This window comes from Eurosta solidaginis, chromosome 4 (assembly GCF_040869045.1).
Source record: "Eurosta solidaginis isolate ZX-2024a chromosome 4, ASM4086904v1, whole genome shotgun sequence".
In the NCBI taxonomy this organism is placed as follows: Eukaryota; Metazoa; Arthropoda; class Insecta; order Diptera; family Tephritidae; genus Eurosta; species Eurosta solidaginis.
Window position 1 is genome coordinate 166545411 of NC_090322.1, and position 26587 is coordinate 166571997.

Consider the following 26587-nt stretch of genomic DNA (forward strand, 5'->3'; position numbering starts at 1 on the left):
AGGCGTCCACCTATAGACCTAGTGTCCACTCCCTCTTAAAATGCTCAGTAACACCTTTCGTTTGATACCCATATCGTACAAACATTCTAGAGTCACCCCTGGCCCACCCTAATGGCGATATCTCGAAAAGGCGTCCACCTATAGACCTAATGCCCACTCCCTCTTAAAATGCTCAGTAACAGCTTTCGTTTGATACCCATATCGTACAAACATTCTAGAGTCACACCTGGCCCACCCTAATGGCGATATTTCGAAAAGGCGTCCACCTATAGAACTAAGGATTACTCCCTTTTAAAATACTCATTACCACCTTTCATTTGATACCCATATCGTACAAACACATTCTAGAGTCACCCTGGCCCACCCTAATGGCGATATCTCGAAAAGGCGTCCACCTATAGACCTAATGTCCACTCCCTCTTAAAATGCTCAGTAACACCTTTCGTTTGATACCCATATCGTACAAACATTCTAGAGTCACCCCTGGCCCACCCTAATGGCGATATCTCGAAAAGGCGTCCACCTATAGACCTAATGTCCACTCCCTCTTAAAATGCTCAGTAACACCTTTCGTTTGATACCCATATCGTACAAACATTCTAGAGTCACACCTGGCCCACCCTAATGGCGATATCTCGAAAAGGCGTCCACCTATAGACCTAATGTCCACTCCCTCTTAAAATGCTCAGTAACACCTTTCGTTTGATACCCATATCGTACAAACATTCTAGAGTCACCCCTGTCCCACCCTAATGGCGATATCTCGAAAAGGCGTCCACCTATAGACCTAATGCCCACTCCCTCTTAAAATGCTCAGTAACACCTTTCGTTTGATACCCATATCGTACAAACATTCTAGAGTCACACCTGGCCCACCCTAATGGCGATATCTCGAAAAGGCGTCCACCTATAGAACTAAGGATTACTCCCTTTTAAAATACTCATTACCACCTTTCATTTGATACCCATATCGTACAAACACATTCTAGAGTCACCCTGGCCCACCCTAATGGCGATATCTCGAAAAGGCGTCCACCTATAGACCTAATGCCCACTCCCTCTTAAAATGCTCAGTAACACCTTTCGTTTGATACCCATACCGTACAAACATTCTAGAGTCACCCTTGGTCCAGCTTTATGGCGATATCTCGAAAAGGCGTCCACCTATAGAACTAAGGATTACTCCCTTTTAAAATACTCATTACCACCTTTCATTTGATACCCATATCGTACAAACACATTCTAGAGTCATCCCTGGCCCACCCTAATGGCGATATCTCGAAAAGGCGTCCACCTATAGACCTAATGCCCACTCCCTCTTAAAATGCTCAGTAACACCTTTCGTTTGATACCCATATCGTACAAACATTCTAGAGTCACCCCTGGCCCACCCTAATGGAGATATCTCGAAAGGGCGTCCACCTATAGACCTAATGCCCACTCCCTCTTAAAATGCTCAGTAACACCTTTCGTTTGATGCACATATCGTACAGACACCCCTGGTGGAACACCCCCTATGGAACTAAGGATCACTCCTTTTCAAAATACTCATTAACAGCTTTCATTTGATACCCATATCGTACAAACACATTATAGAATCACCCCTGGTCCACCTTAATGGGGACATCTCGAAAAGGCGTCCACCGATAGACCTAAGGCCCACTCCCTCTTAAAATGCTCAGTAACACCTTTCATTTGATACCCATATCGTACAAACAAATTCTAGAGTCAGCCCTGGTCTACCTTTATGGCGATATCCCTAAATGGCGTTCATCCATAGAACTATGGCCTACTCTCTCTTAAAATACTCATTAATACCTTTCATTTGATACACATGTTATACAACCACATTCCAGGGTTACCCCAGATTGATTTTCCTTATTTTGTCTCCATAGCTCTCAACTGAGTATGTTATGTTCGGTTACACCCGAACTTAGCCTTCCTTACTTGTTATAATTAATTATACTCAGTTGAGCAGAGCTCACAGAGTATATTAACTTTGATTGCATAACGGTTGGTTGTACAGGTATAAAGGAATCGAGAAAGATATAGACTTCCATATATCAAAATCATCAGTATCGAAAAAAAATTCGATTGAGCTATGTCCGTCCGTCCGTCCGTCTGTCCGTTAACACAATAACTTGAGTAAATTTTGAGGTATCTTGATGAAATTTGGTACGTAGGTTCCTGGGCACTCATCTCAGATCGCTATTTAAAATGAACGATATCGGACAATAACCACGCTCACTTTTTCGATATCGAAAATTTCGAAAAATCGAAAAAGTGCGATAATTCATTACCAAATACGCATTAAGCGATGAAACTTGGTAGGTGAGTTGAGCTTATGACGCAGAATAGAAAACTAGTAAAATTTTGGACAATGGGCGTGGCACCGCCCACTTTTAAATGAAGGTAATTTAGAAGTTTTGCAAGCTGTAATTTGGCAGTCGTTGAAGATATCATGATGAAATTTGGCAGGAACGTTACTCTTATTACTTTATGTCTGCTTAATATAAATTAGCAAAATCGGAGAACGACCACGCCAACTTTTTAAAAAAATTTATTTTTAAATTCAAATTTTAAAAGAAAAGTTAATATCTTTACAGCATATAAGTAAATTATGCCAACATTCAACTCCAGTAATGATATGGTGCAACAAAATACAAAAATAAAAGAAAATTTCAAAATGGGCGTGGCTCCGCCCTTTTTCATTTAATTTGTCTAGGATGCTTGTAATGCCATAAGTCGAACAAAAATTAACCAATCCTTGTGAAATTTGGTAGAGACTTAGCTTCTAGGGCGATAACTGTTTTCTGTGAAAAAGGGCGAAATCGGTTGAAGCCACGCCCAGTTTTTATACACAGTCGACCGTCTGTCCTTCCGCTCGGCCGTTAACACGATAACTTGAGCAAAGATCGATATATCTTTACTAAACTCAGTTCACGTACTTATCTGAACTCACTTTGAATTGGTGTAAAAAATGGCCGAAATCCGACTATGACCACGCCCACTTTTTCGATATCGAAAATTACGAAAATGAAAAAAATGCCATAATTATATACCAAATACGAAAAAATGGATGAAACATGGTAATTGTATTGGTCTATTGACGCAAAATATAACTTTAGAAAACAACTTGGTAAAATGGCTGTGACACCTACCATATTAAGTAGAAGAAAATGAAAAAGTTTTGCAGGGCGAAATCAAAAGCCCTTGGAATCTTGGAAGGAATACTGTACGTGGTATTACATATATAAATAAACTAGCGGTGCCCGACAGATGATGTTCTGGATCACCCTGGTCCACATTTTGGTAGATATCGCGAAAACGCCTTCACATATACAACTAAGGGCCACTCCCTTTTAAAACCCTCTTTAATACCTTTAATTTGATACCCATATCGTACAAAGACAGTCCAGGGTTACCCTAGGTTCCTTTTACAACATGGTGATTTCCCTTACTTTGTCTCCACAGCTCTCAACTGAGTATGTAATGTTCGGTTACACCCGAACTTAGCCTTCCTTACTTGTTTTTATACTCAACTGGGCAGAGCTCACAGAGTATATCAATTTTGTTCGCATAACGGTACCCCGTAACGGCATAAACTAATCGATATAGATATAGACTTCTATATACCAAAATAATCTGGGCGAAAAAAGAAATTCATTTAGCCATGTCCGTCTGTCCGTGAACACGATAAGTTGAGTAAATTTTGAAGTATCTTAACGAAATTTGGTTGGTAAGTTCCTTGGCACTCATCTCAGACCGCTGTTTAAAATGAACGAAGTCAGACTATAACCACGCCCAATTTATCGATATCGAAAATTTCGAAAAACTGAAAAAGTGCGATAATACATTACAAAAGACGGATAAAGCGATGAAACTTGGTAGATGGGTTGTCCTTATGACGGAGAATAGAAAATTAGGACAGATAGCTCCATTTCGAAGGGTACTGAGCCTTCATCATCAGTACGCAGCGCAGCGTGCCTAAAGCGTACTAATGATGAAGGCTTAGCACCCTTCGAAATGGATCTATCTGCGCAGCTATGGCAGGTTGTCTGAAAAATAATTTTTTTCTACTTATATTCCAAAAACAAAATACAATTTTTCAATTATAGAAAAATTAAAAAAACAATATTCATTACAAAAAATTATTGATCTGGCCTTGAGCTCGTTTCAAACCTTGATTCCTTTATCAATAGGCCGATAAAACAAAAACAATTACCATTTGTATGTATCTATGAAAAAGACAATTTCAGCAAAAGAGCTTTGGAGCTCTTAACTGAGTATGAAATATTCGGTTACAGCCGAACTTAGCCTTCCTTACTTGTTTTTTATTCGTCAATCACTTGAAACTAGCGATGAAATGCCAGGGAAGGTGACAAACCCGAGACCGCAATCGATGAAGATGATATAGATGTTTCCCACGCGACAAGGCCGCGGGCGCTAATGGATTGCCTGTGGGGCTATTCAAATACAGCCGCCGGACGTTGATAATCCCTTGCATCAGCTTCTTTCAAAAATATGATCAAACTAGTGCATGCCCGTGGTTTGGAATCTAAGTGTCCTTTGTCCAGTGCACAAGAAGGGGGATCCTGAAAACTGCACCAACTATCCCGGAACCAGCTTAGTATCGTATAAGAGGTCCTGTCAAGGGTATTATTGAAAATAAGACTTGAATCTACCACAGACAAGATTTTCACTATGTGCCAAATATAAAAAAAACCGCGAAAGATGAGCTGACACACATCACCTTTGTCGATTTGCGATTTTAATTCAGCCTTCGACAGTACAAAAAAGAGCTGTCTATGTTCCGTTGTGTCTGAATTTGGTTTCCAGGCAACGCTTATAAGGCTGCGCAAAATGACGACGATGAGCAACGCCATCAACACAGTCATAATTGGAAGTTGGAGAGAGATGTTCAAAACTAAATGAGATTTTATACAGGGTTACCTCCCTATAGTGCGTTTCGTTTCTTTTTTGACTATGGAGAAAATTATACAGGCTACAAAACTTAGCCGTTATGGAATAATGTTGTATAAAAGCGTGCAGGTACTGGCGTATGCTGACGACATTGATTCCATCGGCATGAAAATCCATTCCGTAAGTTCTTCTTACTCCAAACCGGAAAAAAGCGGAAGTATCTGTTGTCATCAAGCAAAGGGTCAGCGCATTTGCGCACTTGGCAACCCCGTCACTATTGACAGCCATAATAAAGTCTTCATTTATTATACAACGTCAATCTATAAATCCAGCGAGGAATCTCTCTTGGGAAAAAATGATATACTTTGGATTGAGTAGACAATTGAAAAGTGAAATCCTCTCTCGGCAAACGAAGATTATGCTCTCTCACTTATCGTACTGGTACAATATCAGATAAGGCGGCTCTGGGAATTTCCGAGGGAAATCTTCTGCGAAGGATTTGCGGACCTCTATGCGTTGGCGACGAAGATTTCATGATGAGTTGTGGGAGCTTTACGCAGACACCAACATAGGCCGTCGAATTAAGATACACCGGCTATGCCGGCTAGGTCATGTTATGCGAGTGAAAGATGACGTTCCGACCAAAAAGGTAATCTTATCGGAACGCGTCTATGGGAGCATGGAAAGAGGGCGGACCACGATCTACTGGAAGACCAAGGTGTTACCAATTGGCACCAGCTAACACACCAAAGAAGCGACTGGTGCCATAGCCATTTATACGGTTAAGCGCCAATTAAATAAGTAAGACATAGGCAGTAATATCGAAGCACATGGAGGCTAAATTTTGTTCGAAATTAGGTTTTTTCGGCTATCGTTAGTTAGGGTTAGGTTCAATTGGCCGATCAATGAAGACCCCCGTAGTCCATAAAGTCCGTAGATTTTTTTGTCGACCAATAAGAACACCCCAATTTTGTATTAGGAATTATGTCAATATATCACTCCGACCTCTTGGCAAATACTCAAAGTTTTGTAGGACATAGCTTAGCTGACTCGTCTTGATCTTTTGAGTGCAGGACGCAAACATAAATCGTGATCAAACATTTCTTCCTGCAACCCGCACTTCCGACATCTGCTGCTACTGAAGAGGCCTATTTTATAAGACTGTGATGCCAGAAGGCAGTGTCTAGCTAGTGCGTCCCAAAGTCTTCTCTCTTCAAAGATGTGAGCAGCATGTTCTGAATACGCCTTTTCCGCTTGATTGATTATATGCAACTCCTGCCACCTTTTAATTTTTCTCAAGCCGATTGAGACGTCTACCGTAGATTAATCGAGTACTGCATCATGCTTTAACTACTGATTGGCGTTTTCGTTTCTTTCTATCCCTATTTAATTTTTGCCCCAAAATTGACGGGGCTAGCATACTTTTTGCCGACTCAGAACGTCTTCTGCTAGGCACATGAGAGTTGACACTGAAAAGCACGTTACTATTTACAGAAAACTAAAAACGTAGTCCAGCCAAACACGTTCCTTGGGGCTATCCTTTAATTGAACATATCACGGGACTTGAATCTAGGGCCTTAGGTTTGACATGCCACCTTACCACCTCTATACCACAGTCTTCGCAACATTTACCCGTTCAAGAAAGACTTGCCGTTTTTGAATATGACGTCAGTGCATTCGTAGCTTTGGCAGCCATGTCACTCTTGAGAGGTATACATTTTAAACCGTGGAGAAATAAATCAGCGTTAAAGTAGTGAGGCCCAAATATTCCACCCAGATTAGAAGCGAAGTTCTCTCTCAACATCCACTAAACATTCTTTATAAGTTAAGCTGATTCCCCGCAACAAAGGAAGCCGTATGCCGTATTGGCGCAGATATCAAAATAGCGAAAAAAATGAAGAGGAGCTGACATAAGGTCAACGGCCATAACATCAATTGAAGCTATCAGCGTATGAAAATCGTGAGATTTTATATTAAAAATTTTCCCCTGCGGCTCCTTTTTTTGCTTATATTCTGATTGCACTCCAATAAAGAATCGAATAAAAAACTATTTCAACTTAACTTTTAATATATCCCGCAAAGGCTTTTCAATTTTTTTGCTATTCTCCACTCACTAAAAATATTGTTATGGATTTTTCAACGAAATGGTCATTAGCTCGATAATAGTAAAGTCAAACGGAAATTCGCTAAACTAAACTAAGCCAAATTTTAGAAGTTAAAAAGCTAATTGACCTTATGTCCATTTAAAGTGGCCATAAGCCCAATTGGCCACATGGAACTAGGGGTGGGGGCGGTATGGCCTCAAAGGTTCAAGGTGGTCATAATAAATCGTTCCCGAGATAGTCGGGTTAGTACCTGAATGGTGCTTGTTACCGGAACGTACTGAGTCTATTCCGGCAAAAGACCACCAACATCGATAGCAATAGGGCAGTGTGCATATCGCTACAACAACAACAACCCTTGAACTTATATCACCCCACCGAATAGCAACGCAAAAAATTTAATAAACATATTCTTTGGCCGGCAATTTTCTACACTCTCAAGAGTCAAAAGCTTTACCCAATACGCTGAGATAGATTTTTTATTGCTAAAGCTCAGTATCCACATCGCAAGAAATGAAAAATTTGAAGTGACGCCGCTTCATAGAGAACAAAAAGATTAAGGAAATGTCTAAATAACTTGGCTGCTACTATTTTTCACTCAATAAATATTGTGATGAATACTAGCAACACTAAGGGATCCTATCATCTCTAAGCCGATGCTGAGCAGTGACTTGTATACACATAACCAAATTAATCATTATGTCTACATATATGTCCATACAAGCAGCGGAGAGCAACGCACAAACACATGCATATATCTGAGATACTCCCAAAAGCAGGCAATTATTTGTGCAAGTATCACTCACATATACACGCGCATATGAGAAGCTATACACGTGCATCTGTAGTTATAATTTTATAGCTGGTAACTAAGTAAATTCTGGAAACGCCTTGATGTATGGAACGAGGAAATCGAAGAGTATAAAAGAGCGCAATCTGAGCAATCATAGTTTAGTTTGATTTAAGCACGCTATCTGTCGAAAAGTAAAGTTTTATTGTGAAGTACTTTAATAAAGGCCATTTTGCATTACTGAATATTGGAGTTGTTTATTCAACAGTTTAGCGATACGATCGTTAGTAGAAGGTTGCAAATAAGCGGAATTTCCCAAAATTCGTTACAATATATACGACATTTTTCTTGAGCTTTTTCTCATGATGTGGATATCGCGCTTAAGTTCAGTGAGATTTTTTTGATGGTCTTATCATTTAGTTAAGCGCAGCTCCTTCTAATTAACTTATCTTTAACATGTTTCTAACCATTTATCGAAATTAGTAGCAAAGCGTAATTCATGCCCTATCATTAACCAAAATTGTAAAGTCCAGTTACAACACAAAATGTCGCAATCAAACGTGACAGTTACATGATTGACAATGTCTTTTTGGATCATTCGGTTTTGTTTTTTACAACAATTTATTTCGATTAGAATATAAGCCATGTTTCACAATTTTGACATCGTGTTCAATTAAAAATTCGTCAACTGCCAAAGAAAAAAGGTAGAATGCAATGAATGTCCTTTTTGTGGTAAATGATATATACATATAAACATAAGTATGTGTATAATGTGTTAGATGTGATAAATATATATACAGTGAAACCTTATTTGGGTGGACACTCACTGTCAGGCAACTTTTGGTGACCCAAGACAGCTGTCCATTCAACAGAGTAGGTAGATATTTTAAATTTTTCAAAATTAGTATTATATTAGAAATGTCGAAAGATACTTAGTACGAAAATGGAACCAAACTCATGAAACCCGGATGGTCTATGCTATACTCAGGGCCGGATTAACAAGTAGACTGAATAGGCAATTGCCTGGGGCCACCGATTTTACGGGTCCCCCGAAAAATTAAAAACACTTCTAAAATTTTCTTACAAACATAAAATTCTAAAGAGTGAAAGAAAAATATAATCAGAACTGAAAAAACATGTTACTCAATTAAATAAAACTCAATTGAACGCATTCAAAAGGCGACGACCGACAGACTAGACAAGGTTCCTAAAAATGACATTTCCGACTCATTTGACAAATTGTATGAGCGTGCAAAGAAGTGTATCGAAGTTAAAGGAGAGTATACTGAATAATCAAAAAGGTTTATAATTTTTCTTCAGTTGGAAGGTCATACTGGTGAAAGTCTAGCGAATCAAACTATAAAGTTTCTCCCTTAATTTGGTTGGAGAGCATGCTGTGAAGTGCTGTTTTTATGCAGTAGATTTTTTCACCATTATGCAAACAGTATATAATTTTTTTCCGCTTCCTCCTATCGTTGGGGCATATTAAAAAATAAAATTAGCAATCAGAAAACTTTGAAGGCATTATCAACTACATGCTGGGGAGTACATTCGAATGCGACGAATGCAGTTTACGATTCATTTGATATCATATTAGAGGCTCTAGAAATAATTGCTGATAATGAATCACAAAATACTGATACTCGTTATGAGGCGATCGCGAATAAAATGCAGAATTTCGAATTTGGTTTCATGTTAATTTTATGGAACGCTATTTTGATTGCTATGCGTACCGTAAGTAAAATATTGCAAAGTGAAAAAGCAGATTTGCAAACGTGTGATTTTTGTACGGATCGGTAGAAGAGAGTTTAGTTTCATTCCGTGAAAAGTTCAATGATTTTTTTTTTTAATGGACGTTGTGGCTGGGCCTGCCTTCAAGTGGCCCAATGAAACCAGGCTAATCCTGTTCACGCGATCGATTTATATATATATAATAACTTTTAATAACATTTTTTGTTTTTGCCGAGTCTTTGATGGGCAGCGGTTTGTCATGCGCCGCGATCTGAGGCTGCTCAGCTACAGAGAGATTTCATCAACCAAACGTAATACGTAAAGAGAACAAAAGCAAACGTGTTATACATAAATTATTAAAAGTCCGAGCTATCAAATGTGTTTGAGTGAGAGTTATAATCTTGGCATAAACGCCGAAAAGGTTCATTTTGTTCGAAATTCGTTCTACATTGTTTCAGCAGAAGAGGTTTGAAGTGCCTCGATGTCCGAGAGGGAACGCAAAAGTTCACTTCATTCAGAAGGAATAGGCTCGAAATTGATCCATTTAAAGGTTTTGTCATAAATATTACACCAAGCATTTCCCTTCGACTAGCAAGAGTTGGAAGATTGATAAGCTTTAATCGATTAGTATAAGGTGGAAGATTAGTTAAAGAGTTCCATTAAAAATTTCTTAAGGCAAATAGTAAAAATTGGTTTTGTCTTGATTTGAGACAGTCTGCATGGACTTGATAACGCGGATTCCAAATTATTGAGCCGTATTCTAATATTGGCCTAACTAATGTTGTAAAAAGTGCTTTAGTTATGTAAGGGTCGTTAAATTCTTTTGACCACCGTTTAACAAATGCAAAAACACCTTTGCCTTTATTTACTGTAGCATTAATATGAATATTGAAACTAAGTTTGGAATCCATCATGACTCCCAAGTCAAAAAAATTTTTTACAGTTTCTAGACTATAGTTGTTAATTGTATATGAAGCTGGTGGCAAAATTCTCCAAGAAAAATACATGAATTTACATTTTTTGAGATTGAGCGGTATATAATTTACATTACACGAGGTAACCAAGTGATTTAATTCCATTTGAAGCAAGGAATGTTCCTCAACCGAGGCACATGATTTGAAAAGTTTTACATCGTCTGCGTACATTAAGATTTTTGAGTATTTAATTGTATTAAATATATCGTTTATGAACAATAAGAACAGAATCGGACCAAGATGGCTGCCCTGAGGAACACCAGTAGAAACATTGATGACCCCAGAAAGTGTATTTTTAAAGATTACTTTTTGCGTACGATTGCCAAGATACGAAGAAATCCAACATATAAGACGGGGTTGAAAACCGAGTTGGCCGAGCTTAGGAATAAGTAATGGGTGTGATACCTTGTCGAAAGCTTTACTAAAATCGGTGTAAATTACATCAGTGTGAAGGCCTTTTCTAAATCCATTAGAAACGTGGGTGGTAGATTCTAGTAAATTGGTGATAGGTGATTTGCCCTTACAGAACCCATGTTGCGAGCTTGCAATTATGTGGGAAATAGAGAATGTTAGGTGGTGGGTAACAATAGCCTCAAATAACTTTGGGATAGCGGATAACTTTTCTATGCCCCGGTAGTTTTCTATTGAAGACCTGCTTCCATTTTTATGAAGCGGGATAATAAAAGATTCCTTCCACATTGGGAAAACGCCATAAATTAAAGATAAATTAAATAAATCTGTTAGCGGCTGATAGATGTTTGCAGCACATTTTTTTAAGAAAGTGTATCGGGATCCTGTCAGGGCCGTATGTATATGATACTTTTAAAGTTTTTAAATAAGGTAATACATCTTCTGAAAATATAAATGGAGCTCTGATTGAATAACATGAATCAATATGATATGGGTATTCATTAGGCGAAACGTTGGTCTCAATTGGGGAAAAAAACCAAAAAATTATTACCTGGTGTAGGTTATACAGAAATCGTTAAACGTACTCGTCGTAGAAAAAACCAAACTAATGACGGAAATGCTCCAGAAGTAGACTTTTCCCCTCGCGATGATTTTAGGACAAAAAAACATCGACAATCTTCACAGTGAAGTAAAACGGCGTGCGAAAGTGTTTATGGAAGTTTCAGAGAGATTTGCATTTCTCATCAACTTTTCTCTAAGCGATGGAGGCCTCCACGAAGCTATAAATAACTTAGTTCGTTTTTATTCTAGAGATTTGGAAGAAATGTTCATTGAAATGAAACAATTCCAAAGTTACGTGAACTCCAGATACACTGATGCACAAAAAACTCATAGTCATTTGTATAAGATTCTAATGGAAAATCCGTAATTCTAATGGAAAAGCCGATGTACTTCCTAACACAGAAATGGCTCTTCGGATTTTTTAACATTAGTGATCACAAATTGCTCTGCCGAACGACCCTTCTCGCAATTAAAAAGAATCAATTAAAAAGAATCAAGAGCGACTCGAGATGTTAGGTATACTTTGCATTGAGTCAGATTTATTGAACAAAATCGATATTGATGATATAATTGATGAATTTGCCGAAAACAAATGTAGAAAATGACATGTTTAAAATGTAGATAGTAATTTTGATATTATTACAATGTGAAAATAAAATTTTTATGAAAGATATAAGTTTGTATTTTTTAATCGAAAAAAGAAGGGAAAGAACGTGAAAAAAGGGCGCCCAAATTGATGGTTGCCTAGGGCCCCGTTGAGGGTTAAATCGGCCCTGGGTATACTGCGTCGATCCGGTAATAACAAGATCGTACAAACTGACAGAGATACTGGAAGAAACTGCGCAAACTACAGTCTCGTAAACTTTTGTATTGACAATCAGGCGGTCATTGGGGCGATAATCTCGCATAGCACAACAATTATAAGCGTGTTGGGATACAAATAAGCACTTGGATGAATGGGAACATGGAGAAGCTTACAATCATTATAGGGCGGCGGTAATATGGGCAAAGATGGTATCAAAAAGGCGGATGAACTGGGAAAGGAAACAGTAGCTGCACATAATCAGCCAAGTAGGAAAGTCGTGAAACCAAGCGCAGGGCTGGAAGGTGTCGAAGACCACGTCAAATCAAATTTTCAGGTATACAAGCTGCTAGTGGGTGGGCCCTAGATAATTGCCAGTATTTTCCAAAAAGACGTACCTATTTCATAAATAAAGTTAGGGTTCTTGAGAGGGTTTTCCAGTTTGGTCGTCAAATAAGCTTATGGTTACTCTATGGCCTCATTCAATTTATGTGAACTCCTTAAGAACCGACCAGTTCAGCCTAACTTAGCTTCAGGCAATCTGTAACCATTGCTTTTCGCTTTCATGAAAGCGATACCGAGTAGTGACAGATTATGACACTTCTTATACTTGAGTTCATATTTATCTAATGCGAAATTGGTTTTATTATGGGAGCCCGCCCCCATTTTGTCATTTGGCAAACACATATGCGTCCGCCGTGGTGTGGCGGTAGAGTGCTCTCTCTACCACACCGATGGTCCTGGCTTCAATTCAACAAGTTTTTTCAAGTAGAAAAAAATTGTTTATAGCGGGATCGCTCTCGGCAGTGATTTGTCACACACTCCGAGTGTACTTCTGCCATGAAAAGCTTCTCAGTGAAGACTCATCTGCCATGCAGATGCCATTCGGACTCGGCGTAAAACATGTAGGTGCCATCCTGCCAGTTTGTAAGAAAAAATAAAAGGCGCATGTTGCATGATTGAAAGAGAAAGGAAGAGAGCTCGGCCAACATCGTTTGTTTTTTCCGCTTACAATGAATACCCGTCCGATCTAGAGAGGTTTTTGATTGACTTGCTAAAAAAACAGGTCTCAACGTCCACTGATAAGACGTTAGTGCTCGCCCGGTAGATTTTTTTATCCCGGCCAAGAATGTGCCCGCCTTATAGAGATGTCCGTGAAGAGGGGTTTCTCTGTATATTCAACTTTGGGCAACGAGTTAATGCAGCATTTTGCTATTTTTCCTTTATCATGCACTGCAATCAAGTGAAGCGAAATAAAAACACAAATCAAAGGAGGGGGAGAGGGGAGGGGTGGCGATAAAAAAGAAAATAACAAAATCAACGTTAATGTGGGAGCATAGAACAATTGTCTTTTTGTATTTGCTGATTTTATTGCACTTCAATCATGAGCCAAAAAGACAATTGCCATGCCAGCCAAAGCGTCAATTGTCCATTTGAGTGTGGCATTTGCTATCAGAGTCTGAACGCGCTTCTTTATTTGAGAAAAGCAGGGTGGCAGGCGCATTGGAGTTGGCATAGCTCAGTGCCACCAAAAAGCCAATGTGAAAATATCCATTCGATTGTGGATTTTATTTAATATTTTTGTCTTGAAATGCTAGTTCTGACTACGAAAATTTGATAGTTTTGGATATTTTATTTTATTTTTATTCACTTTAAAGTTTTTATTTTTTTTTTACTTGGTGCAATTTTAGTTTTGATGCAACGCGATTTAATCAACTACAAGCGTTTGAATGTATGAGTGTATGTATTTTTTTAGTGCTTCTCTTTTTATGTGACATCGCCCCCTTGGGGAAGACGATTTGATGGTAGAGATCTGGCCAAACGCCATTGCAATGAAAAAGGCTATACGCTGTAATATTGTTGGTGTCATAGTCGTCGTTGTCGTCCATCACTGAAATAAAAATGTCACTCCCATTGCAATCCATCACGTGATGAATGTGTCCATGCGAGCATAGCAGAGTAGCGCTACGGCGGAGTCGGCGGTTGACGAAAATAAATAAATTTAGATAAACTGACAAGGACTAACGTGAGGCGTAAACTTGTCCTATTCCGAGCACATACAATCAAGTGTGTGTGTATGTATAGTTTTGTATCAAATTTGTTCATACAGGGTGCTAAGTGGTACCTGGTAGATATTCAGTAAGTGATTCAGTAAGGTGGTGATACATAAAATCAATGTAAAGGTTTGGTGTTTTGATGAATATAGAAGCGATTTTTCGTCATCCATTGTCAAAATTACATTGTAAATCTCTTCAAAGCCTTTTCTCCCGGGATTGCGATTCGAACCCGCACTGCTGTAATGTACGATCTGTTTATATATAAATCAAATGGAGTTACACTGATATTGAAGAGGCTCCGCCTCCCAGGACCTTAAGAAGTCATCTTCGTAAGCTTTATGAAGAATTCGGGCACTTAAGCAGTCAGCCGTATTAAAAAAGGAGCATGAAAAGATCCTCAGAGACATCACAAAAAGTTCTCGTATTGATATGCCAACAATGTCCCGGTGAATGCGTTCTCTAAGACCAATACCTTGAACTCGAAACTAAGGAACGCATCATCCCCACGGAGACAAGCTTCACCCTACTGAACTTGGTAGTGTATAGTATAATAGCTTAAGCTCTTACTTATTCAGAATCAACTTATTATTCAGAATCAACCCCGTCATACCCACTGTAACGTGTCCCACATGACACCAAACTACTTCTTCGGACTACCGTTAGAGGATACTGATGACAGTTTATGAGTGATCTCACCTTTTGGATGAGGCGAAGCACTCTGCAACAACAACCAAAACAGCCACCGTGTTGTGATGGTAGCGTGTTCGCCTACCACACCTAAGATCCTGGGATCAAGTCCCGGGCAAAGCGGCTTGAAAATCTTTACAAACAAATTTTTCAATTCAAATTGATTCTAAGCGGCGTCACTAATCGGCAGACCAGATACCGTTCCGAGTCGGTAATAAAACATGTAAGTTCCGTCCCGCGAAATTGTAAGAAAATTCAAAACTAGCATGAAGCTCGTCCTAAGAAATATCTTCGAAGGCAAATCTCGCTTTACATATTTTTTCCTTTACATTATCAAATTTGTTTTAGAGGCAAAACGGTGTTAGTGTTTTGCCATTATCAGCGTCATTTTACTTCCTGCCGACATTAGCACAATGCGAAAATGGGTTGGATCAGAAACCAAAATTTAGAGTTGATAACGGAGCGGATATCAAATTCCTTTCTTGTACAGTAAACTCACTTGCCACTTGACCTGCTTGCCTCGAAATTTATTAATCTTAATTGAAACTACTATCTTCCTAACGATAATTGACGCAAATTACGCCGACAAAGGGAGGTCAAGCCATCCTGCAACTACTCTTTCCAACTCAATGAAGACTTCTCACTCCCTCCCAAGCAATAATTGGGTGGGGATAGTAATACAACCTGATAATAGTTATTTTCAATCCAATGCCATTTAGCATATCTGTATGGAGCCTATTCGACTTTTTGGCGGCTGAAATTCAATATTTCGGACAATATGCAGTAATTGGTCAGATTTGAGCAATGAGTGATATCAACTATGACATGATCAACGGATCTATATCGACGATGCTGCTGCCCTAGGAATGTATTTTTCATTAATATACCATCTATTTGATTTCGCGTTTTTGCTGGAGCTTCTTACTACAGATAATCACATTTCAAGTCATTGCAAAGACAATCAACTTTTTCCCATTTCAATATGTGTAATTTCGACTGTAGATCCACCTATTGAAATCCAGTACTTTCGCTTCCATCGCTTTTCTTGTAGGGTGCTGCAGTCAGCATTTGCAGGACTTCAATTAGTCTCGCAGTGGTACCATCTTCCCTATAAGAGAAGCGTGCATACAACCCGCCTTCTGCTTTGCACACGCAGCTCTCGTTGCACAGTTTCAGCATGCAAGAATGACGTCATAAATTTAAACGCCATTTTGCTCAAAGCAGTGCAATAATCCATGTACCTGGATGTTTGGGGTCCTATATTCCTCGGTGAAGGTTCCTCTTTAAAAACTTTGTGTATAGTTTCTTTTTCTTTCGCTGAGAAAACGAAAGCAGAGAAACATTACATGTATTGCGTTTTCCAGTTCTTTGGGATAGAATGAACAGAGTAAAAGGATTCTCCTCTATTTTACGCTTATCAACAGCTGCGAGAGGTAGTACTACAGTTCAACATGCTTCTGCTCATACCAGTTCACTATTTTCCGAGTTAACGTGAAGCTTCAGCGCCCATTCCTCAATTCCTTCCAATGTTCATATCACTTAACTATTGCTCGTGACTTTGCATTTTTCTTGGCATCTTCAAATGGTCGCTGGATTCCAATGTGATATAGGTCGACAATTTTACTTGACAGCAGATCTACTGGGATTTTCCGAGATAAAACAAGGATCGTATTGTCGGACACTATAAGGCGTTTCATTTATTTGATAATCTCCGATGATTAGGACTAACTCATCCACAGTCCGTTTTGAGCTCACCAATACCATTTCTGTCTTATTTCTATCCATATCTAGCCCAATATTCGTCAGCCATTCCTTTGTTCTTTCTGCTGCGTCATTACATAATGCTTGGAGCATATCCAGTTTCTCGGCCGCTCCTGGGACGACAGTGTCATCTGCATAGACGACAATATCATCTGCTTAGCGACAATTTGTATGCCTCTGTGAAGTCCATTTGCAGCACACTGTCATACGTCGTTTTTCATGGCGTTGGCCTTGGGCAGATGCCTGAGGGATGCCGCCGGTGATGTTGTGCCCTCATTCGTACCAAAGAGAACTACTTTGTCCCTACAATAGAGACATCATGCCAAGCGAAGATACCACACCCTACTGTACACCGAAAGGTTCAACCAAATTGACATAGTTCAAGCGTCTTATCTAAATGATACAGTTTGGGAACATATAATTTAAGCATGAGAAAAGAGCTTTGGGATAGATACGATATAGTTCTATATGGTATATATATTCATAAATGAAGAACACCTCTTCCTTTAGGAACATGCAAAAAACCTCTCGACATAACTCGATTCTACTTTAAAGTTGAAGTCTACTATGTACTGTATGCGTTAATGAATGTCCTAAAGTAATATTTCTAAGACGAATCTAAAAGCTGGATCTTGAGTAAGGGTTAGTGCTCGAAAGTATTTGTTAAGTGATTGTAAGGTATGCCAACTATGTGAGTACAAGTTTGACAGGTCTAGGAGCGACTCCATAAAACAGCCAATTCTCTTTCAAACTGCATTCAAACTTGGCGGGAAAGGTCCTGAGTTGAAAAATAAAGCTGAACGACCCTAGTTTAAATACGGGTGCCACCCGGAGCACGCTACCATCACACCACGGTGGCACTTGCTAACCGAACGTCAATTGGGCTTACATCAAATATGCTGGCACACGTTAAACATTATACACTTTATTATTTTGTTTTATTAAACATACTTTCAACAAATTTTAAATTTTATAATTTATTTAATTTATAGTTTTGAACTTGGCTTTTCAAATAGAAATGAAAATAGTAGTCACAAAACTGATTCTCGATTCTTTCAGTTGCAGCTCAGCTAATTCTCAATTCCTTCTCTCGCATGTAGTTGCCACACTTGGTTGTTTCGAACAAAACTTGCAGTATAAATGTTTGACGTAACATTTTAAAAAGAGAACTTCTAAGTTATAGAAAAGTAAAGAATCAGATCGCAGGAAGATAATTCAACACTGGAGTAACTTTACATGTAATTCGGCAAGTTTAATTTTCGTAACACTTTAAGTTGAAACGGTTCCAAAACAACGCAAACTTTTATGTTGTCGGAAACATCAACATTAAAAAATGATGTTTTTATTATGGTATTAAATTCGTTCGCGAGAGTGAAAATTTGTAAAAACTTGAACAATATGTTACTAACTTTGGAAAAATTATGTTCGCTCAAACAAAACTTTTGCAATTTTGCATTTCGCTTGGACGAGAAGTTGCAAAATTGTACCTGATAAATAGATGTCCCGGTATTTCATATTTTTTTGCACAGTAAATTCAAAAAAGGGTTTTTTCGTTTTGTATTGATAACTGAAAAACTAGTTTTTTATTGTTTTCCCATTTTGTGTGTGTTTTCGATTTGATGGTTTTTTTATTTTGGTGTTTTTTTTTTAACAAGTGGCACCATCGTCATAAGTACAAAGTAGAGAGCGCAGTGAGCGTAAAATTCTCTTTGAAATTTGCTCATGTATTTACTGTTGATCGCTGTTGAAATAACCAGTGAGATCAGTTGTGTTAACAAAAAAATCAGTTAGATTGACCAGGAATCTGTCAATTTTACAGAATTTTGTTAACTTAAGAGCGACAATTTCTCTTCTGTTGAAATGACTAAACTAATTTGTTCGTTTGACAAAGAACTCGGTCGAATTAACCATAATTCGATCAATTTCACCGAATCTCCGTTAAGTCAAGAACAACAGAACCGATTTGTTGATTTTACTAGCACCATTTCTTTAAGTGTACGACAATAAGTATTGCAGTGTTTCGAGGTATGGGTATTCTATCAGACAAAGCATTTCAAATTGTTGATTCATATTAGTAAATTTTTGTATGCTTTTAGCAGGACTTTCCCAAGGTGATGTTACTTTAGCCGGCAAGATATATCTTACCTTACCGGTTGGCAAGTCCTTTTATATTTCAGTTCAGCCTATATGATTCACATCTTTTTGTAATTTATTTTGAATTATACTATGTATATGTACAAACACAAACCAAATTGGTAATTTATACAATTTGGGCAATTTATTACGCAATTTATCATATAATAAATCATAATAATAAATTGCCAATTTAAAATAAATTGCGTAATAAATTGTTTCAAACTGCAAATGCAACCTTGTAAAGTGTGTTTCTTGAATAGATTTAATAAACGTCAGTTACGCCTGGCTGAACTATATGGTTGGCTCATGTCATCAGCTTATATTATTTTTTTCATTTCACTGGAGTAGGTATTGTCAAAAGAGGATGGCAAACTCAAAATTAAACCAAAACATTGAACACGTTTTCTTATAACACACAAAAATTTCAAAGTTTTATGTTTTCATTGCATTCCATTCGGCTAATATCAACACGCACATTTTGACAAAGGTATGTTGTTGCTGTAGAGATGAGCCAACCAGCTATCAAATAACTTTTGTGTAAGCGAAATTGAGTTGTGTGAACACCATTCAATTTAAATCGAAATTGCCTCAATTTATTTTTCTGTTTGAATATAGTATTAAGCATCAAAATTTAGTTTTTGTCATTTATATATCGGCCGAAAAACTCTTTTTCAAAGTTGAATATTTAACCTGGATATAGTTTTTGTACTCAGTAACCCGTATGAATGAGCAAAACTAGGAAGAAAAAAAGAAAGAAGTGTTGTCACCCTGTACTAACCAGCATTCTATGTACGTGCAGTAGTAGTACATATGACCAAACTGTACATAACCAAGCTTGATGCATTGTTGTTTTTGAGGCTGCATCAAAATTTATGTTGCCATTGGTGACAGCAAAACACTATAAAAGAAAAACAAAAATGAAATACGCGGAAAATGATAGAAATTTTAAAATCTGCCCAAGAAAGAAAAAACTGTATCGGCACAGGGTGGCACGCAGGCAAAAAAAAAAACGTGAACATCCCACTGCAGCAATAGTGGAAGCCGCTGCGGCAAAGTAGGCATTTTCAACCCATCTCCTGTAAACTTCCAATTTTTTTCTCATTTTCCATTATTTCGAGCTGTCGCTTTGGCTGTAAGCGCAAGGATTTATGGGCTTAGACAAGCACTATAGCGCATAGTTTGGAGCCGCATAGTAGAGAGCCACATGTAGGGCGGTCCATTTTCGTCACCTTCAATCCCTTCGCTTCTTCGTTTTTATCTTCCTGTTTCTGTTTTCTCATTTATATTGTTGTTATTTTATTTACCAACGCGCATCGCCTTAATATTATTCGTAATGCTGCTTTTGATGGCTGTCCGCCACCAGTGACGATGATTAAGATGAAGCATGATGAAGTGTTGTTGGCATGGCAATATTTTGTGGCATGAAAATTAATTGATGCTGATAACGCGCACGCTCTCCATCAGTTTGGCGAAAATATTAAAAATTTATTTTGGTTGCTTAGCAAAAATTCTAGGCGCTTTTGCAGATTACTTCACTATGAAATATTTTAACAAACTGTTTTGTTTTTTCACGCAGTGATAGCTAACCGATGTACATTTTGCTATGAAAACAGATTTGAACGGTGTTAATCAATAATTTTGTTGCATGCACCAAGTGAGCAGCATTCGTGGAGATATCCTTATATTTTATATAATGAATAGTGTTAATACAGAGAGACACTTTATCGCGTTTTATTATGCCCTTAAGGCCGTTTTTACCATCTTCCCCACTCCCTTGCCGAAATGCTGGTTATCTCCATGCTAATGCAGCATCGACCGTCATGTATAAATAAAAGTCAGCTATTTTGTCGGTTTTCGTGTATTCACAATAGATTTTCGCAATTCGTTCTACAAAATACTCACAATTATCGATTTAACTGACAGCCGGCCACTATCTGAAAGTTTGCTATAATCCAGTTAATTTTTAACTTAGCAAACAGCTGTTGAAAATTCAACTCTGCTTTCGTTTTGTTTAAGAATAATTGAGATTCATTGCAGTCAAATGTCAAAGTTAAGTTTGAAAAGAGTCAAAGTTACCAGTTTTACAAAAAAGTCAATGTTATCAGTTCAAAAAGTAAACGGTTCCAATAAGTAACCGTTTCAAAAACGTGTGAGTTTTATAAAAAAATTTCTCCAAAAAAAGTAGCCGGTTCCAAGAGTGTAACAGGTCACTAACAATTAGGCAGTAAGAGAAAATTAGCCGGTTCCAAAAAAGTTCCAGAAAATCACACGGTTTCGGTAAAATTACCTGTTCTAGACAATTAGACAGTTTAAAAAGAGCAACAAATTGTAGGATGCTTTATTCTTACCAAGTAACTAGTATTTTTTACCGGTTTTATAGAAATCGTAGATGCTCGGTGACGTTGACTTAAACTTTAACTCACTTTTTCAAGTCGAGCGTTACTAACGGTATTTCGGCGGGGGCCTTGTTGGTTGATACCATATATCGCTCCTCTATTTGGGCGTTAACTGTGCTGGTGGTTCTTTAATAGGACAAGAGGGAAGACGTCGGTTAATATAACTCATAGGTGTTAATAGGGTTTCCTGAGGTTCAGTAGTCTTCCCGACATTCATGTCTGGAATAAAATCAGTTTCCCATAATATACTTGACATTTGAGCAAGATAACACGCTGCCTTGGGATCCAGATATTTTAACAAAATACCGTCTGCTTGACCGGATCCTTCGCTTGCAATATATATTCCCTGCCCAAAGGAACAACTGATAATTCATATTATACTAGAGTACCTCGCAGACTTTCTTCTGCCCGAAAATTGGTTTGCCTACATTGCCAATGCCAATCTCTCCTCCACTCCCAATCCAATTCCACTCCCACACCCACTCCTACTTCGGCTAAGTTTCACATTCCCATTCCCATTTCCAGTCCCACTACAACTCCCTCTCCCACTACCATTCCCTATCCCTCTCTCACCTAAATTTCTTCATACATGGAATGCTTATGCCAAATATCGAATACCTGCTTCACTTGGCCCACCGATTTCAATATCTTGATTTGTATAAACCTTTACGAGAGTATATGAAATTCACGTAATTTTTAAAATGGCATTCATATAGATAATTCATCCGTTCTACTACTAGCTAATATTTCTTCCTGCGATGTTATTACTCTACCAGTAAGCCGATCCCTGTCTCTGCTCCGTATCTTCTCCCTTTTGCATTATCGATTTTTCTCTCTTCTACTCTCACTTTCTTTCCTCTCCCATAACCTTCCTCTATTCTTCTTCATCTCCTTCTTTGCACATCCTTCCTCTCCTTCCCATGTTTCTCTCGCATTCTTTTCATTTTAGTCTCCTTTCACTCACACTTCTTCTCTTCTCCCTAACCATCTCTTCTTCCCCTTTCAATCCCCACTCCGGTCCCTTATTTTCCTTTTTTGATAGGCTGCCTAAAATACATTTCAATCAAATTTGGTTCAAAAATAAGATTTTTTGGAATAAGTAGGCCCCTGGTCCACATGCCCGAAAAAAATTGTCCAGTTATGTAGATTGTCGAATAGGAGCTCCCGTACTAAATTTCAAGCAAATCGCACCATACATCATTAGGAATTTTTCATATAGGTCGGACACTGTTTCACTTCCCGGTGGGAGAAGTTTTTCAAATATTAAGCTAGAAAAAGTGGTATCCCTGTGTCAAATATTAAGCAAATCACAACATGAATACGAATTACTACAAAAGGTTGAACCCTCGTCCACTTTCCGGAAACAAAAGTTTGTACTAAATTTCCTACAAATCGTGCAATATACGAGTATACAACTTATTACAATAGGTCGCGCAATAAATAAGATTTTTTGGAATAGATCGCTCCCTGGTCCACTTTCCGAAAAGAAACGATTCTCAAATAATAAGCTAGTCAAAGAAGTACCCCTACACCAAATTGCAAGCAAATCGCACCATACACAATTTTATTTAGAAGAGGTCAACCCTTGGTCTACTTCCGCGAATGAAAAGTTTATCAAATATTATCTTTGTCATAAAGATGGCCCTCTACGAAATTTCGAGCGAATCGCGCCAAAAATATGTTTTATTTGTCATAGGCCGGTCTCTGGTGCACTTCCCGGAAAGAAAATTTTTTCAACTAATGAGCTATTCACGGAAGTACTTCCATACCAAGGTTAAAGCAAATCACACTATAAACTGTTTTATTTAGAATAGGTCGGCACTTGGTCCATTTCCCGGTATGAAAAGTATTATTATTTTGGTCAAAGACTTTCCTCTTTAGCGAGTTTCAAGCGAACCGCAACATAAATAAGGGTTTTTGCAAAAAGTCGTCCCCTGGTTCACTTTCCGGACACAAAATTCGATCAAAATCGGTCTAGTCGTTAAAGACGAGTTCAGTGACAATAACATACAGAAGAAATATATATATATATAAGATTGGTCATTTTTCCCGGCATGATTCTCGAACTCCTAAGCGCACACAAAAATTGTAGTAATTAAATAAAAAAAAAAACAAAAAAAAAACACTTATTTCAGATTGTTATTATAGAACTCATAACTAACTGAGTCTTACAGTCATCTGATAAGCGATTTTGCACTTTCACCCCACCTTATCTACGTACTACATGTATATACATATGCAAGTAGTATGTGTACATGGCGTATATCATGAAAACAAACAGTTTCCATATAAAAAACAAACAAACAAATTAACAAAAGCAAATAAATTGAAAAACAATTTAGGTTAAATTAACGAAGCTGTGCTGTTACCAAACTATCAACCACCAACAGCGTACTTAGCCAACTACAAACATGAAGGGGATGTAGCTCAGTGGTAGAGCGTTCGCTTTGCATGTGAAAGGCCCCGGGTTCAATCCCCGGCATCTCCAGCTCGCTAAGCACACTTTTTTTTATACATTTTTTTTATACTCAGCTGAGCAGAGCTCACAGACTATATTAACTTTGTTCGCATAACGGTTATCCGTAACGGCATAAACTAATCGAGATAGATATAGACTTCTATATATCAAAATGATCTGGGCGAAAAAAGAAGTTTATTTAGCCATGTCCGCCCTTCCGTAAACACGATAACTTGAGTAAATTTTGAGGTATCTTAATGAACGAAATCGGACTATAACCACGCCCACTTTTTCGATATCGAAAATTTCGAAAAACCGAAAAAGTGCGATAATTCATTGCCAAAGATGGATAAAGCGATGAAACTTGGTAGGTGGGTTGAACTTATGACGCAGAATAGAAAATTAGTAAAATTTTGGACAACGGGCGTGGCACCGCCCACTTTTAAAAGAAGGTAATACAAGTTTTGCAAGCTGTAATTTGGCATTCGTTGAAGATATCATGATGAAATTTGGCAGAAACGTTACTCCTATTACTATATGTATGCTTAATAAAAATTAGCAAAATCGGAGAACGACCACGCCCACTTTTAAAAAAATTTCTTTTTTAAAGTCAAATTTTAACACAAAATTTAATATCTTTACAGTATGTAAGTAAATTGTATCAACATTCAACTCCAGTAATGATATGGTGCAACAAAATGCAAAAATAAAAGAAAATTTCAAAATGGGCGTGGCTCCGCCCTTTTTCATTTAATTTGTCTAGAATACTTTTAATGCCATAAGTCGAACAAAAATTTACTAATCCTTGTGAAATTTGGTAGGGGCATAGATTCTATGACGATAACTGTGAAAATGGGCGAGATCGGTTGAAGCCGCGCCCAGTTTTTATACATAGTCCATATGGTACAAACAAATTGCAGAGTCATCCCTGGTCCACCTTTATGGCGATATCTCGAAAAGGCGTCCACCTATAGAACTAAGGCCCACTCCCTTTTAAAATACCCATTAACACCTTTCATTTGATACCCATATCGTACAAACAAATTCTTGCGTCACCCCTGGTCCACCTTTATGGCGATATCTCGAAAAGGCGTCTACCTATAGAACTAAGGACCATGCCATTTTAAAATACCCATTAACACCTTTCATTTGATACCCATATCGTACAAACAAATTCTAGTCACCCCTGGTCCACCTTTATGGCGATTTCTCGAAAAGGCGTCCACCTATAGAACTATGGCCAACTCCTCTTAAAATACTCTTTAATACCTTCCATTTGATACACATGTCATACAAACACATTCCAGGGTTACCCTAGGTTCAATTTCCTACATGGTGATTTTCCCTTATTTTGTCTCCATAGCTCTCAGTTGAGTAAATACGATGCACGGGATTGCTACTCCAAACATGACCATTGTTTCCCAAAAGCGTATGAGTATTGGATACATCTTTATTCTCGTTTAAATTTACTTGTGCTTTTGATGCTGATCAATTTTTTTTTTTTTTTTTTGCTGCGGGAGGTTTACTTATATTTTCAGAGGCCGAAATCTGCGCGGACTGCGCGAATTTCATTAATTCCTCTTCAAAAGTATTTTCCTCGAACTCGGGAGAATAGTCTGGATCATCCAAACTATCGTCACTATCAAAATCTTCTTCCTTCTCAATTATGTCATCAGTAAAACATTCATCGCTGTCAAGATTGTTCAAAAGAGCTTCTATTTCTGTATCCCCAAGACAACGACTTGCGTTTTGCATTTTTTCTTTTAATTTCAACTGAAATTCACACGGAACTTAAATTTCATCCACAAATATTTACACATTATTAGCAAGACCAGGTCAAACTTACGTTCAAAATTTTACCAGTTATTAGTAAGACTACGTAAAATTTACGTGCACAGTTTTTTGTAACAACGATTAGAGAAAACCGCGAACTGATAACTGACTAATTATTCACTTGTTTATGTAACACTAAAACAAAGCAAGCACTGCCCAGCGCTCACAGCGATAGGGCATAACGGTAAAATGTAAGAGGACTTTTTATGCGACATACACGTACTATTTACGTATATTACCTTTCTAGGGTTAAGAAACGGTATTCTAAATAATACTACGAACAATATAAAATATTGTCTCACTTTCCGAGCAACATAACTGGGCATTAGCGAGATATTTTAGAATTTTAGTTAAATTAGTTGTTATTAAAATTTTATTATAATCAAAATTCTTAAAAAATCATTTCCGGAATGCGTCTAAAACCCAAAAGATTTGATTTTAACGCATCAGAAAAGATTGGATTTACGTGACTTATATCGTAATATCTATATATGTACATCCTACAATATTTAAAGAATACAAAATAAATTTAAGGTATTGCGATTTGGTTAAAGTTTCAAAATGGTTGCTTGCATCGTCATTCCGGGAACGCATCGAAAAAACGTCAGAACCTGTGACACTAAGAAGTCATTTCGAAAAGCTTTTACCAGATAAATCAGCCGCAAAATTTTAAATAAATTACTAAAACAAAATGAGGAAAAATTCAGCTTATGTATTATAACTCTATGGTTTAAAAAAATTTAGAGCCCTTTCGGTAAAGCTGCTATAAAATGAGTTTATATTAAAATTATTCTAAAGTTGGGTTTTCACAAGGTCAAATTTATTTATTTATTTTATTTAAGTTGAGTCTTTGAATATATAGAATCTTACAGACTATATTATGCAAATTTTTACATTAACTTAATCCTAAGAAAAATAAGATCTTAAATTGTTAATTAAGGCAGCGTAAGGAAAAGTGTAGTCAG

The 26587-nt window shown here is 37.7% G+C and overlaps 1 long non-coding RNA gene and 1 other non-coding gene across 2 annotated transcripts in view; one reads left to right on the forward strand and one right to left on the reverse strand.

Moving 5' to 3' along the window:
- Window positions 1-25739, reverse strand: part of LOC137248308 (uncharacterized) — a 305162-nt gene extending 279423 nt beyond the window's left edge. Inside the window, exon 1 of the long non-coding RNA XR_010952149.1 lies at window positions 25636-25739. This is a non-coding gene — a long non-coding RNA (uncharacterized lncRNA). The remainder of the gene's footprint in view (window positions 1-25635) is intronic.
- On the forward strand, window positions 23748-23819 carry TRNAA-UGC (transfer RNA alanine (anticodon UGC)). The gene has a single exon. It is a non-coding gene; the product is annotated as a tRNA-Ala (tRNA).
- Window positions 25740-26587: the final 848 nt, after the last annotated feature.